A 16,248-nucleotide genomic window follows, 5' to 3' on the forward strand; every position below is an offset into this window, starting at 1 on the left:
AACTGGTCCTTCTTATTATTCAGTAGGGCAGTAAAGCACTCAATTATTCTCGGAAATCATACCTCGTGATCCTCGCATGACAACCCTGAGGTCATGAAAAAACTCCCTCGAATGAACTAAAGATCAACATTCTTTGATTAAACCGTTTCCGTCACGTTCTCTTCCTCAAGTATTTATACAGTGTAATGGGGTCTTGTAACGTCGAATTAATTGTTGGGAAGGTGACAGAATAGAGATAAAAAGCTATTCAGCGCTTGTTATAGCGCACAGGAAGAAGAACAAGAATCGAGTCTATATTGAGGAATTTAAATTCTCTGTTTTTCGAAGCAAATTTCACCCCCCCCCCCCCCCCTCTCGGATAAGTTTTAGAGACTTCTTTTAGATCTAATCGGAACCACATTGTTCTGTCTCATTATCTTAAGTGAATTGGCAACTTTCTTTTACACTTTACTGAAAACACTCTGCTGTACCAGCATCACAGTGTAGTCGTTATTATCGCAATAATTGCGCTTCTCTGTAACTACTTTCTAATATCCGTACACAACAAAGTTTAAGGAACAGTGACACGAAAATCCTTCTAAGTTTCTGTGTATATACTATTCTAAAACTGTGAGGGTGGACTCACTGTTCAACGGAATAACCCTTGAACAATTAACGAAAGGCATGAATCCACTCAACAAGATGTGAATAAACCGTAATCAATGGTTTTCTGTGATTTTTTTCAAAGTAACGCTGTCAAAATTAAAAAAGTCGGCCCGACTTTTTTAACACTGCCACTCCATTCCTATCGGTCCATAGCTTCGTTACTTTTTTTTCCAATTTTCATGACAAGTCCAGTGTGATTTAGCAAGGCCAGGTCTCTATTAGTGAATTTCTAATTAATAGCAACACCTTCACTGGACTTTCAAGTAGCACTAAATCTTGGTGACAGTGTCCCTTTAAACTTTTTTTAAGTTAGATATGGGTTTAATTAACTGTACTTACTATCATGGCCACACCAGTTACGTTGACGATAAGTTTTACTGGCATAACCCAGTGACTGACTATTGGCAAACTCGCAGTCTAATTGGTTACAACGACTTCTACTACTTTAGTCTCCCCGGTACCCAACGATATTTTGATTTTTCCCACTGTTCAGGACCGCAGCAGGCCAAAGAACATTCACCTACAGAGCCGTAAACCTATGGAACAAAAACGCTAAATCTCTGTACTCTTTTAACTGACAAACCTTAGGAATCATCTTCTTTTAAACTTTTAATCATTACTTTATTTAATTTCAATTTTATTTATAAATATTAGAGTTAAGTATTTTTATTTTTTATTGTAAATAGTTACTGAAAAGCCCTGTGGGGGAGTTTACTATTAAAGTCCTTATTCTTATTCTGCTTATTTTTATGCTTCCCCAGTGACTGTGCGGTGTGACTTTTGTCGAATAAACCTGTTTCAAAAACGAGCCCAAATAAGCCGACCCAGTGGGAAATTGACCAACCCAGTGACTGTTTTCTGAAAACCCGGTGAAGATAAAGATTCCAATGGGTCTGTTACAGAGGGGTGTTCTACTATATCGGTCACTAAAAGTCCTCGGAGCGCGGGCTCCTTTGTTGTGTGTATCTTGACCGAAAATGATAATCAAAAACGTCAATTTATCAGTCAAGAGATCAGCCACCAGGGTGATGCTCAAACAATTAGACTGTTCGCTCTCACTTTCCATCGACTATAGTAGTTGACTCGGACCTCGCCCCTCAATAACTCAGCCAATAGAAACCTCAAGCCCGCACACTGTTAATTCAAAAGATCTGTTTTGGCCCCAAAAATGGGGCCGAAACGGTGAGTAAAATACGGTACCTTTTTGTAACAGAGCTTTTTTGGCCCAATTACAAAGGGCTGAAGCGGCCCTTTTTGGGGAGTTCAAATGACCCAAAAGAAGGGCCATTTTGGAAAACTGTGGTGCTATTTTGGATTTTAAAAGATCTGAATTGGCCCTAACTAAGGGGCCGAAACGAATACTGCTATTCTTAAATAGCCCTCATAGGAGCTGTTTCTAACCCTCTTAAAGCAGTAATAATGGCACTCATTTTGTAGTAGTTTTGGCTCATGCTTAGCTTAAACACATCTACCAATCAGAACTTAATCAACACCAGGATAGCTGCAATGGCACTTGTTATCAGAGTCATGGTTATCTGCTTGCTATATGACTGTCATAATGACCACTACAGTCCTCATAATAACCCTTACAGTAGCCAATTCCAACTGATAGCTAGGGACAAAAATAGCACACTTTTTGTGACCAAATCAGTCCTAAAGGTTTTATTTTCCTGTCTAATAAATTGCAGTGACCACTCATGTACTTAGCACAGGTCTTCAAGATACATGTGAATGTTATTGTAACATGATTTTTTAGGAGTCATTGTGGTATTTTACTTGCACACAATCATCGCAGCTTTGTGCTTGTTATTACATGATATTACAGTTGGCGAAAGGTTTTACTTACTGCCAGCATGCTATATGTTTCTTTGTAAAAATGCAATATTGTTTTTATATGCTTAAGCTCTAATCACACAATGCTCTGGTATAGAATACTGTACAACACCACTCCTTTGCACACAACAAAGAATTAATTTTGTCGAAGTCAAAACTTCCAATGGCAACAATTTGTGGTTGCACAAAAATGGCAAGGTCATCATCAACTGAAGCAGCTCTCTGCAGAAAAAAAACAAGAGATAAGTCCCCCTACTACATACAGTTGACCAAATTAAACTAAAATGTAAACCGCTAAAGTACATGTAATAACAAGTTAAAAGATAAAGTCAAACTGTACATGTAAAAGTCCTTGTTGTTATGATATTCAAATATTTTTAAACTATATAATGTAGTAAATTATATATGAAGTACTGCCCCAACCAGCAAATAAAAATAACCGCAAGCAAACCAGAGTGGAAGCTTCATGTAACTGCAAGCAAACCCGAGTTAAAGCTAACCACGAAAAAAAATTCAAGATGGATTAGGGGCATACAGTATCTGAGAGGGCATCCTCGTACCCAGGGTCTTCGTTCCCTTTGACCCGCGGTCAGGAAACGAGCGACCCTGGAATGTTCCGATTGGAAGTCCGAAAATATCGGACTTCCGGTTGAATTGCGCATGCCTGACCGCTAAAAAGAAAGATGGCGTCTGAAGTGGAGGAAAGATAAAACCTTAGGAGAGATTCTACTGAACGACAAGCAACTGGAGATCCTTTAGATCATTACTGTTGGAAAGAAATGTTCTCCCTGTCCTGTCAGCCGTTTTCGGCAAGTTCTTGTTTTCCAAATGACCGCATCTTTTGCGGATTTATGGATTGTGTTCGCAGTCACTCGCAGACTTCTACAAAATTTTAACTCATCAACACTATAACACTATAAAGCCACTGGGGAACCTGAAGAATTTTCAACTCATCTTTGCTCACCTCGAAACCCTGGTACAGAAACAAAATCTGTTATTTAGAGCTCCTGAAAACGGCAGAATAAGTTTTTAAATCATACGAGGTAGTCCAGTGGATAAGTGTCATTTTAGGGACAAATCGTGCACTTTATGATAAAAGCATAAAACTTGGCACACTTATATTATAAATCATGAGGAATATTTTAAAGATTATAGGCAATCTGGATATGATCGTTTCCGGGGAGGAAGGGGTATTTTTCAAAATGGCCGCCAGCCAGAATCTTTATTATGAGAGCATATTGCCAAATTACTTATTGAAAGGTTTAATTGATATTTTAATGGTTGGTCATTTATTAAAGAAAGTCAAGAATGTAGAAAATTGTACAAAAATTGAAATTTTGAAATGTTTTTGGAGAATTGTTGTCATTTTGGACTTTATGCAAATTAGATTTTTTAATAGAATTTATTCACACTGATTTTATAATAGTATCTTGTTCCCTTTTTTGCCTTTCTTGATAAAGCATTTAAACTGGTTTTTAATACTGTCATATATACAAGCCGCTTACACTGATAGAGTTCATCAGCTTGGACAGGACTCCTCAGTAGATCATTCTACTAGACTGAAAAAAAATCCACTAATTTGTCTCAATTTGAAGGATAACATGAAAGAAGATATTTGCTGTATGTGGCCAATAAAAACATCGGAAAATCTCAATCGTTGCTTATGCTTTTTACAATTTTTACAATTATTATGTGTGGGAGTAACATTAACGACAAAGCTACTTGTCACAACTTGCTATGTATCTTCATTCGCCATTCATAATGTATAACTTTTGTGAGCGCTGGCGTCAACAACTGTCTTCACACCAGACATTTCGAACAACGGGAGATGCCACTGCCATTATTTCTAGGTGCATTAGTACACTCAAGAACAAGATCAAAAGATCTAGTGGATACACTTTACAGGCTGGGATTATCTGTTTCATATGAACGTGTCCTGGGATTGTCTGCAGACCTTGGTAACTATGCCATTAGCCACTTCGAGACAGTTGGAACAGTTTGCCAGTCTACACTAAGCATTGGTGTGTTCACGACATCAGCAGTCGAAAAAATTGACCATGATCCGACAGCAACTAGTGCACATGGATCCTTACATGGGACAGGCATAAAACTGTTTCAGTATCCCGACACTGAAAAGCCTGGCACTGACAGAACAATCATGCGTTTCTATCTCCAGGTCTGGCAAGACCTTACAGCTACACACTTGCACTGTTTGCCACTGTCAAAAAGAACAAGCCTCCTGTTCCAGAAGTTTGTGGACTTAAACAGTCCAGCTGCAGTCTAATGAATAACGAATGCTGTAACAGAAGACAATGACAGGTCCGATCTCCTCAGCAAGATTATAGATGGTAATTAGGACAGTGCCAGTGATAAGGAATTGAATGTATCTTGGGCTGCATTCTAAGAAGACAACAACCAGCAGACACTCCAGGTCATGGCCCTGCAGCAGTTGCGCCCTTCTTCCTCTTTTCCCGAATGACCCGATAATGGTGATGACTCCTCATTCCATGAATGTGGTGAAAGAGGCTGTGGCTGTTCTTAATCCTTGGAAAACTCCTATGATCACATTTGATCAACCTTTATACTGTTCACGATTACAAAGCAAATCCAGTAGATGTAGTCAGAAACATATGGGAAAAGTCATTTGTAGAAATGCTGAGTGGCCAACACAACAAGATGGCATTGCTAAAAGCACGTGGAGATTTTTCTGATGGCAGTAACTGGATGTCGGAACTAGTAAAAGCTGAAATAGCGACAGTAGGAACTTCGAATTCTTTCCTGAAAGCGGTGCATGTCAAGGAAACCGCCATTGCACACCAAATAATAGCTTGCGCTCTGTATAGGCTTCGACAGGCATCGTACGTTGAGTGGCCAGAATTAATGTAGCGGTACATCGTTTGAAGAATGGTGTGAACAAAGAGCCCTTCAAAGTCCACAGTTATATTTCTGGCAGCTCAATGTGCTGAGTATCGTGTTGGTCGTACTGGCAATTTTCTTTTGATTGTTGAGGCTTTAAAAAGACTTCAGTGGCTGTAAAATTCTCTTGACCACTGAATGATAGTGCCATTCACCTGCGTGACATGGTTATGCTTCTCGATAAACACAAGTACCACAGAATACTGAAAGCATTTTGGAAGGCGAAGTTCATCGTTAACAGCGACCCTTCTCTAGTATAGCTTTAGATGAAGGCCATGAACAGAACTATGCCTTCGTGAGAACAAATGGAGAAGTGGGGCTTACTGCATTGGCACAACTGAGATGGATGGTGTCTGGAACAGATCTAGAGATGGCCAGGATTATTGGCCAATAAACAATGGACAATAAGGACGATCTCTTAGTTCTTGGTACTCAGTAGGTAATGAATGCAGCAGTCATCGATTCTGTCCGTCATTTAAACGATCTTAGCAAACACCAGTGCAACGAGCTCTTTAACAGCAGAAAAGTAGAACGCACAATTCGACTCTGTAATAGGATAGAATAATTTGAGTTTTCTAGTGGCGCTTGATAAAGCAAAATCCCTGACACAGCAGTCGTAGCTACTGACCATGATACGGGACCGGCATTTGTTTTTAACATAACGTATTGCCAGTCAAGTGCGTGATGCTGATCTTGAAGTGTTTTTTTAACATGAAAGCCAGTCGCCACCTCCCACAATGAGTGGATGTGCTAAACACTGTAGAAGACGGCGTAGATGTGTAAAAGAAAATCTGCCCTGTATGTTCCAATGCAACCGTGGTGGCTGTCAGCGCCACGAATGTCAGGGACACTTGTTGGTTGAAATTATTGTATCGCTTATGAGCTTACTTTAGAACGGTCATAAAGCAAATCTCGGGGTTTATTTGATATGAGTGTAATGAAATCATAAATTTGCATATTGTGTAATTTTAGCCTAGAAATGACCACTCAAAGTCTGTAAAACACTTTAAAAGAAATTTTGATGCCATTTTTCTTATCTTTGGTGTTAGATCAATAAGTATATATCATGAAAACGACAATTTGACGTTGTACCAAGTCGCTTTGTTTCATATTGTCGTAAGAAAAGATCTCGCTGGCGGCCATTTTGAAAAAGTCCCCCCCCCCTGAGAAAGGCCAGATCCGGGATGCCTATAATCTTTGAAATGTTCCCCATGATTTATAGTATTAGTGTGCCAAGTTTCATGCTTTTATCATAAAGTGCACGATACTTTCACTTATCCGCCGGACTAAGGGTTTACTTTTGACCTTAGACATAGTTTGCAAATTCCCTGGTAAGACTTAATTTCCCTGACCAAGAAAATTTAGAAATCAGGTAAAATTGCAGCCTCTGACCATCCCCTACAGCCATCCTTTCCACCTATCACAAAGATAGCCTGTTTCTTTTCTTTCCTCTTTTGTTTTGTTTCATTTGTTGTTGACAAGTCAAACTGTCAAAATTGAAGTTGACTAAGGATAAATTTAGGGTGGCAGGGTAGCCTAATAATTAAGGAGCTGGACTCCAGATTGAGCGGTCTAGGTTCAAGCACTGGCCACGGTACTGCATTGTATTCTTGGGCAAGGCACTTTACTCTTGTAGTAGCTCTCTCCACCCGGGTGTATAAATGAGTACCAGCGAATTTACTGCTGGAGGTAACCCTGCGATGGATTAGAATCCCATCCAGAGGGGTAGAAGAAATATTCTTAGTCGCTTTGTGCTACAGAAACCGGGATAAGCTCTGGCCTGATCAGCCACTAGGCTTAAATGTACCGGTAGATTTTATCTAAGGATAAATTTCCCAGACTTTTCTTTGTAAATTATATCAGTTTTCTCTAATTCTGATAAAAATTCCCCAACTTTTCTAAGACATTATTTTTCCAGCCATATCATATCCTGAGAACCTCTCCTGAGCTGTGGCAACCTTAGCTTGTTATATAAATATCTGCCTTATACAGCAGATTCACAGGTGATCATAATGGAAGAGGGGTGGAAATTTTGGGCCCTTTGGGGCTTTTTTTTAACCATAGGGGACCTGGGGCCTTCTCTAGATCCAGTGTGGCCTTTGGCATCAGATTGGACTTTATAGATATTGGGCTGTTTGTTTTTATATGTGTCAGGCAGTGAGGACTGGGAGCCAGGGGGGATGGAAAGAAGTATTTTATCAGCAGTCCCTGAACCAGGAGTTAATATTGAGTTAATATTGTGCACTCCAAAAATACTTGTGGAGGCATTTTTAAAAAGCCAAATGGCAACATACATGTAAAATGGGAATTTACAGTGGAATCCTCTACACCTTATCCCTGGTATCTGAGCAACATAATAATTTACGACACTTGAAGTGCATCCATACAATATTTAAATCTCGGTTTCTCCACAATAAATATAAGGGAATTTTGGCCCACTTTTATTGGATGTTACTATTGAAATGACCTTTCTTTATCTATACATAACTTGCCAACCAGAAAACATTTTAAAAAAGCACTCTACCAGTATTATTTTGCTCAGTATTAATTAATTCATACCTCTTCCTCTCCTATGTTAAGTTAATTTTTTTTTTCGTAAATTACTATTGTTATTTTAACCAGGGCATCAAATTAGCTAGCTATATTTTGCCCTTTTCCATTTTTCTTTTTCTACTTGTTTTGCTTTATATTTATCTTTGTAATTTTGGAATGGAATTAATAAATATTAAATATGAAAACATGAAAATGAAAAATCTTCTACATAGTGGCTCTTCCAATCCCACTGATTCCAGATTGAAGTGGAATTTAGCAGTGTTGTAGCCTGTGAATACAGCCGACTCTCACGCGCCGATCCGCTTGCTGCGTTCGGAGCGCAGCAAAAGTTGGGGTTTTTTTTGTGGAGGGACGAATACTCAAGAACCCAGAGAAAAATCCATGGAGCAAGGACCTAGCCTGCGTATACAGCCACCTCTCACGCAGCAAGCAGATCAGAGGGTGAGAGGCGGCTGTATTCGCAGGCTAGCAAGGACCAGAACCAACAACAAACCCACATATTAGGCTTGGTGTGGAAATCGAACCTGGGTAACATTGGTGGAGGATGAGCACTCTCACCACTGATTCGAACATGAACTTGGAGTAAACTAAAATTATGTGACCTCAGTCATAAGTAGCTTAAGAATGGTATCTCAGGTCTCTGAAACTAAACTGGAAGTGTTAGTAAAAAGGCATTCTCCTATGGGGATCCAGAGTGGAGGGGTATACTTGATACCCCCACATAAAGCTAACAAGGGGTGTCACCCAAATAGGGTATAGTTCTTTAACCTACCGGTAATTAAACATCATAAATAGGGTACTGGTAATTTCAACATCACATTGTCATAAGCACCAGGGTACAAAGGTATTTTTTTTTAAACATTTTCTGCAGTTAGTCCCTTGGATTCAACACAAACAAAAATACTGATTGTCAGGCATAGTGTCCTTTCATTTTCAATGACTGTCAAAATATCAAAACTTAAAGAAAGGTAAAATAACGAATTAATGTTTCCTTATGAAAGGTGTTACCAAGAGGGTCACTTAACTGACTGGCAGTGTCGAGCTGGCTGACCAATCCAGTAATTTTATATAACTGATTATGTAAACTCAGTTTTCATTGTGATTTGCAAGGTAGTAGAGAAAAATGTACGTTCACACAGCAAATGCTAAAAATAACATTGAACAATATTCTATTCCATTCGCTCTGTAAATAAAATTACGTCCATAAAACTTTAAATAAATACTACGGCCAGGTACGGAAACCTACCGCTGGATATATAATAAATTTGTGAAGATCAAATCAAAATCTCAGTCCACGGTTTTGGGTTGCGGCTACAGTTGATTAATATTCCCCATGGTAGGACAAGTAATTTGGGCACTCCTTCTTCTAGCAGCTCGGTTGCAGCAACCGATGAAGCAGGTTATAACGGCCTCGCCGTCGAAGAGATTACATAAACTCTCACGCGTGCAGTCTGCGATCCTGGGCCTGTCGGCTCCAAAGCACGAAATATAATTTATGATTCATCTACCTTCTCCTAAGCCTCTCCAGTAGAATTAAAACTGATTCGTTACTGGTTTTTGTTTTGTTAAGATCAATCGAATGTTTTCTTAAATCGTTGCACCATCTACAGACAAGATTTGGAGTTCACCACTTCTCTCGAGTTCTTTCCGCCATATTGGAAATCTGGTTTACTTCCGGTGGTTTCCATTGTCTTTCGAAAACCAATCAACATCGGCCCTCCAGCGGAAGTTTCGAGAGTCGCTCGTTTCTTCAAGCCTGCGCAGAAGGGACGAAGACTCGAGGTACGAGAATGCTGAGAGGGGGGCCAACCTTGTTCCCAGGGTCTCTCCCCCCAAGTGCACAAATAAATAGACATTACCAGATAACTGGCAATGTCTCAGTTTTAGCAATGCAGATACATTGTATCAAAAAAATACCAAAAAATTAAAAGCCTGTACACTGTACATCTACAAATTGAGCTTATTTTGAAATTATTGGCTGCAGCCGCACTTAGAGAGTTGACTGGGTTAATTTTTTAGAAACCCGGTTAAAAATTTCCACAAAACTTAACTCGGTTAAAGTATGGTTATGATAACTAACTCGGTTAAACTTTTTTAGAGGCAGCATTAAGATCAGACAAGACTGAAGTGTTGTCATGATTTAGCTACTTGTAAATAAGTGAAATGGCTGGCTATCTTAATCATGTTAGTTATTATATGCCCGATTCTTTTTCTGCTTTTGAGATTTATTTCAATTTCCTCCACTACAATAATTTGTCCAGGGTGTTCAGAAGTAAATGTTGAACAGGTTGAACTTTCTCCACCCTCTGATGAGTGAGGGGAATGTGGTGTTTCAAGGCATGAATGAACCGTGCAAACTTGCCTGTTATAGCAAAGCTGCAGGCCAAGCTTGCTGAGGATACCACAATAGCCCTGACTGAGCCAAATAATTGTTGCCCCAGTTCTCGTGTTCTCTAGTAGTGAGGGAAATTATAGAATTAAGCCATGAATTGTGTCCAGATGCCATGTTTGCGTGTGACAGAAAACGAAATCTCATCTCACAAGGTGATGATTGATGAGAAAAACAATAGTTGAATCTAATAAGAAACCGCTAACCTGGTTAAAACTACCCAGAAAGGTAGTTTAGAATTTACCTAACTGGGTTAAAAAATCCATTGTTCGTATGGGTAATCAAATGGTTACGAGTGAAATTAGGAAATAATTTCACGCGCAATTTTGTCAAAATTCTAATAATTTTGACAAAATTCTAATAATTTTGACAAAATGCGCGTGAAATTATTTCCTAATTTTACGAGTATAACATTTGATTACATTTTAATATCATAGGTGACAAATTACGCTTGCAATCGTAGGTTTTTCACTGGTATAGTGCATCGTGAACTCCAAGCTTTGAAAAGTTGAAAGCATACATTCTGCTTCGCAAGTTTTTTAGTCTTTGAAGAAATCCCTAGAGAGATTCATCTTTGCTGTTGACAAAAAGTTTCAAAGATGAGTCAACCGTCCATAGTTCGTCTTGAATGAACTGAAAATGGCGCCCGTTTATTAAAAACCCTCAAAAATCCGCTCGATGCCGTTTATGTAATTGGCTTAAGTCTTGAAGTCGTTTTGAAATATGAAATATCGTCAAAAGTTTTATTACACGGCCAAGGCTAGCTGGCTAAGATGAAATTCAAGCGAAAATGTACAAAGTTTAAGCTTTAAGACATCTTTTATCCCGGACGCCATCTTGCCGCTAACTACGTTGCCATGGCAATTTTATAATTTCACATGTGAAATTATAAATTAACGTTAAAATTTCGCGCCAAAATTAAAGAGTAATTTGTCACCCATGATATTATTTAATTAATTTCCATGGGAACCACTAACTTGGTTGAGGGTTGGTCAACTCTTCAAATATATATATGTGGCCGCATCAGACAGTTTTGATAACCCAGTTTATACCTGGCACGAAATTGGATAGAAAATTTTGGTGGAGTTTTTTCTGTATCTCGACTAGCTCGACTTCCTTTACATTAAGTTATTCTGTACGTTATTAGTCCTCTTTTAGTAACATTCCGGTTGATCTGTAAGTACTCAACTATACTCGATTCACTCTCAACCACAATAAAGTCTATTAGACCATCAAAACTCTTCTCATTATCTTGATTGAACCCTACCACATGATAAAAGGTTTTCTCAACTCTACGCAACTACTAACATCACATCTTTACTCTTATCATCTCGAGTAAACTTTCTACTCTTATCTCTCAAGTCAAATATACCACATAGAAGAAGCTAGAGAAAGAAGCTAGAAGCTAGAGAAGAAGCTAGAAGCACAAGAAGCTAGAGTCGCCCTCGGCTATCGCCTCGGGCGACTCTTACGCATCTCTCGTGCTTAGCAACCTCCCGCGTGCATCTGTAACTCAATAGTGCACGCTGTGACGTTTACCATTTGTTAACCATAGAGCAGCATTGCACCCAATGAAAAGTTCTGCCAAATAATTATAGTATCAGCCAATGCAATGTCTTAGCAAACAAAAACAGCCATATTCAATGTAGATCATACGATATCTGCTATATATTCAATTAGTCTTTAGGGTTTATTATTTACACAGGGAACATAATCAGTAAAACTGTTCTTCCTAGTGACCCTGGTACATTTAATATCAGTTAGTGAAACATGTAAATTTCATTTCAGCCTAGAAACAATGAACCATTTTTTCACGACTTCACTAACATGTTCATTTACGAAGATGTGTCTTCATAATTATTATATCATTTAGCATCTCAAAACTTGAGGAATTCTTACCTTCACAGTTGACATATCACTCGTTTCAGGCAGCACATGGACACAATCGAGCTTACCCTGGTCAACAAGAACGGTCAAAAAAGGCGTACAAATCTGAGAGCCGATGCAAGAAGGCTCCATACAGCTGCTTAGCTCTTAGAACTGCGCTTTACGAGAGTAAAACGTTCTTTTCCGTGCGTAAAAATTAACTCCAGTGATGAGGAGCGACCTTCGAAACCGTTGCTTTTCAACCGTCAAAAGTACCGAAGGGGACGCCGGGAAGAACTTATATTGCGCATGTTCCTTCCAGAGCCTCTCGGCCAGCGCAAAAAGGCACGCAACGCGCGCAAAGAAAAACATAATCGTAACAACGGAATCTATCAAACAACAGAAAATCATTAGAAAACAAAACATTCCTCGACACAATCATATTTTAATAAAAGGCTGAAAAGGGGGATCGATTCAAAAATCATGAGTCCATCCCTGATATCTGTACACATTATAAGTCGACTGGAACTGGGCTTGTTTAAATCGCGCCTTATTGTGTCGGGATATCACAACAACATGATACAGACAAAATGCCTTTTTTCGTAATTTTCACTGTTATGCAATGTATTGTTAAAAGATTGTGATGTCCACAGCTACCTAGCATGTGAAAATTCGACTTTCTCTGTCCATAATTAAAATGCTCAAAACGACCCAAAAGATAAGGTCTAAATCAGTACCGGGCCAGTGCCAAATTGACCCTTTAACTGGGCAGCTCAGATTTATAAGAGAAGTGACTCTTATAGTTAGGGCCAAAACAGCTATGATGGCTAGGGCTGTAATGGACTTGAGGGCTGAATTGTTTTTCAGTGAAGGCTAAATTGGTTTTATATGGGGACGAATTAGATTTCGCAGGGGCCATTTTGCGCCAAATTTTCAAAATAGCCCTCAAAGGGGCCAAATTAGCCCTTGGCCTATTAGGGCTAAATTGGCACTTTGGGGCTAAAACAGATCTTTTGAATTAACAGTGCAGTACTAGTTAAGTACGTTACCGTACCCAAATACTCAAGTAGCCAAATCAGAAGCGCGATCTACTGTCCTGATATCCTATGATATCAAGATATCAAGTCACTGACATGTTATGCCACGATATCACGGTCACTTTGAAGTAGAAGTAGTGTTACTCTACGATGAATTGAAAGAAGGTTTTAACAATAGAACAGAATCTCGTAATCTAAATTTAGAGATTTTTAGCGGTCGTAAAAAGAGAAAAACCTTCCCGCCAAAACTAAACTTGAGCGCATTCGCCAATTGCGCGATGTTTGCCGACGAGTACTGAGACATTCAGACTGATAAAATGGAGTCGGAATTTCCAATTTTTCGCTAAAAACTCTTAAAAAACGAGTGGAAAAAAAGGCAGAAGAGGAACTAAGTGAAGGTGTTGAAAACCAGAAAAGGTACGAATAGGTATAAATATTTTTCCAGTACACAAGTTGAGTCTCTATCACGACAAAATGTGCCCATTTTAACCTTATCAAAGTAATAACTCTAAATCTACGAGGCAAAAGTTTCATTAAATTTTTCCCCGAAAACAAGGATGAACTTAAGGTCGCGGGGGACACCTTAGCTCATCATTATGCATTTATTTAAAGCGTATGCACGAAGAGCAACGACTAGCATCGTAACTTTACGAAATATTCATGACTTGACATAAACAGGTTTCTGACAAAAATATGAGCGCGTGATTTGAAGTGTTCACGTGTGGCACAGAGTGTGAATATTAAAATGTTTACTCAAAAGCAGCGTGATAATTGGGCTCTGAAAAAACGTCCTCGTTTCTTTGTTTTCTAAATCAACGAAATATGTGGAAACTCTTAAAAAAATTTAAAACAATATATATACCATACAACAAACCTTTGTACGTTTATTTACCACTAAAAAAATCTTCTGAAACAATGTAAATTATAGTCCATTGGATTACATGTAATATAAATAAAAATTTTAATAATTCTGAAACTGACAGTAATCACAATTCAAATCTCAAAAACATCCGTACACGTGGTTTTTCTGTGAGAAAATGGCAAGGACGGCAAGAGCGAAACACTATCGCACAACTGGAGATCGTAAAAAAGTAACTCAAACTTCTGTTGCAAGAGCTGCTTTAGATCTTAAACGAATACAAAAGAAATTGGTTTCAGAAAGTAGTACTAACAGCGTTCCTGTCGAAGCAGAGAAGCAAAAGAAGAACAAGAAGAAAACAGCTCCGCGGTTAAACTTAAAAGGAAACAGGATCGTGGATTTAACCCACTTTAGTAAATCTTTACAAAAGGTTATTAACCACTCATCAGTTTGTCCCTGTAATGGAAATCCACACATGGAGCAGGAAATTGAACGGAAGGGTTTAGCCTGTGTGATTCAGTTTCGTTGCGATGAGTGCGGTATTACCTTGGGTGTTGAAACTCAACCGAAGTCCAAAGGACCAAGAGGTCAGCCAAGATACAGCATAAATATCTCAGCAGTGTGGGGCTTTATGGCTACTGGTGGTGGGCACTCTAACATGGAAGAGATCCTTTCCCTCCTCAACATTCCGTCCCCGGATAAGAAGACCTTCACAAAAATTGAGGAGCATGTTGGAGCAGTATGGAAAGAGGCCTTAACAGCCGACATGATAGAGGCAGGAAAAGAAGAGAAACGGCTGGCAGTGGCTTCAAATAATTTGGATCAAGGAATCCCAGCGATCAACGTTGTAGTGGATGGAGGATGGTCTATGAGAAGTCACCAGCACCGGTACACTGCCAAGTCGGGCGTGGCTGTAATTATTGGAGAACGCACCAAAAAATTGTTGTATCTGGGGGTGAGAAACAAATATTGTAGCATTTGTGCGATTGCAGCCAGCAACAAAAAACCGCCACAGTCGCACAAATGTTACAAGAACTGGGATGAGTCATCCTCTTCAATGGAAAAAGACATTCTTGTGGAAGGATTTAAGCAGAGTGAGACGACGCACGGTGTTCGCTACATCGGGCTCATTGGAGATGGCGACAGCAGTGTCCACAAAGCTGTTGTCGATTCTGTTCTGGCATACGGCAGTCGTGTGAGAAAAATCGAATGTGCTAATCATGCTGTTCGGTGCTACAGAAAGTCGTTACACGATTTAGTGGAAGCTCACCCTGAGTGGAAGGGAAGAAATGGTCTTTCAAAAATGAAAATTAAAAAAATTGCGGCTGGTGCCAGGGCTGCAATAAAAATGCATTCTAAGACTGGCGATGTGGAGGCGTTGCGTCGCGATTTGCGAAACGGGCCGTACCATGTCTTTGGAGACCACAGGAAGTGCAGTGTTTCATTTTGCAAAGCTAAGCAGGCTGTTGTAACTGGTGATTGTGACGTTTTCTCGGTGAATATAAATTCTGAAGAAAGTGAAACCAGCGTCGAAAGCTCCAGTCCGACGATGGATTTAAATGATGACTTGTCCACGTTTTGTGAAATCAGTAATCAGATTGCTGACTTGGTGAATGAGGACATTAGTGAAGAGGATGAAGAAAATTCTCGTTTGGGTGGACATTATCTAATCGACAAGCTCCCGGCTGGATTAATGAGCCAAATATTAAAAAAAGGAGACCGCATTGTTAGCCTTGCACCACAGCTTGTGAGCAACAAAACAAGTAATTCTGCCGAGACATACATGTCTATTAACGCAAAATTTAACGGAGGCAAACAAGTGAACAGAATTCAACGGGGATCGTTTGAAATAAGGTGATCATATATATTAAACGCCATTGATAATGTGCATGTGTATTATCAGCGTCCTTCCTTTGTTGCTTTTTATCTTTCTCGTGTAATGTGGTATTTTGATGTTACATTTTGATGCGCAGGAGCTGGTCTTTGCTTTCAGCACGGCGCAGGATTCCATTCGAAAGTGTGGGAGCAGTGCATAGGAGAGAAGGCCGGTCCAGTATTGGAAGCACATTGCGCTGATATTGACAAGAAAAGGACAGCGGATCGAGTAAGACAGGCATCTACCCAATCAAAGGAAACACGCAGGAAATCTA

The 16,248-nt window shown here is 39.4% G+C and overlaps 1 long non-coding RNA gene across 1 annotated transcript; it reads right to left on the reverse strand.

Moving 5' to 3' along the window:
* Positions 1 to 2,294: 2,294 nt before the first annotated feature.
* LOC144639597 (uncharacterized) lies at positions 2,295 to 10,467 on the reverse strand. Its single transcript, XR_013568182.1, has 2 exons — positions 10,306 to 10,467; positions 2,295 to 2,696 (listed from the first exon to the last, which is right to left on the reverse strand). It is a non-coding gene; the product is annotated as an uncharacterized LOC144639597 (long non-coding RNA).
* Positions 10,468 to 16,248: the final 5,781 nt, after the last annotated feature.

This window comes from Oculina patagonica, unplaced genomic scaffold (assembly GCF_052425735.1).
Source record: "Oculina patagonica isolate OP01 unplaced genomic scaffold, crgOcupat unplaced11, whole genome shotgun sequence".
NCBI lineage: Eukaryota > Metazoa > Cnidaria > Anthozoa > Scleractinia > Oculinidae > Oculina > Oculina patagonica.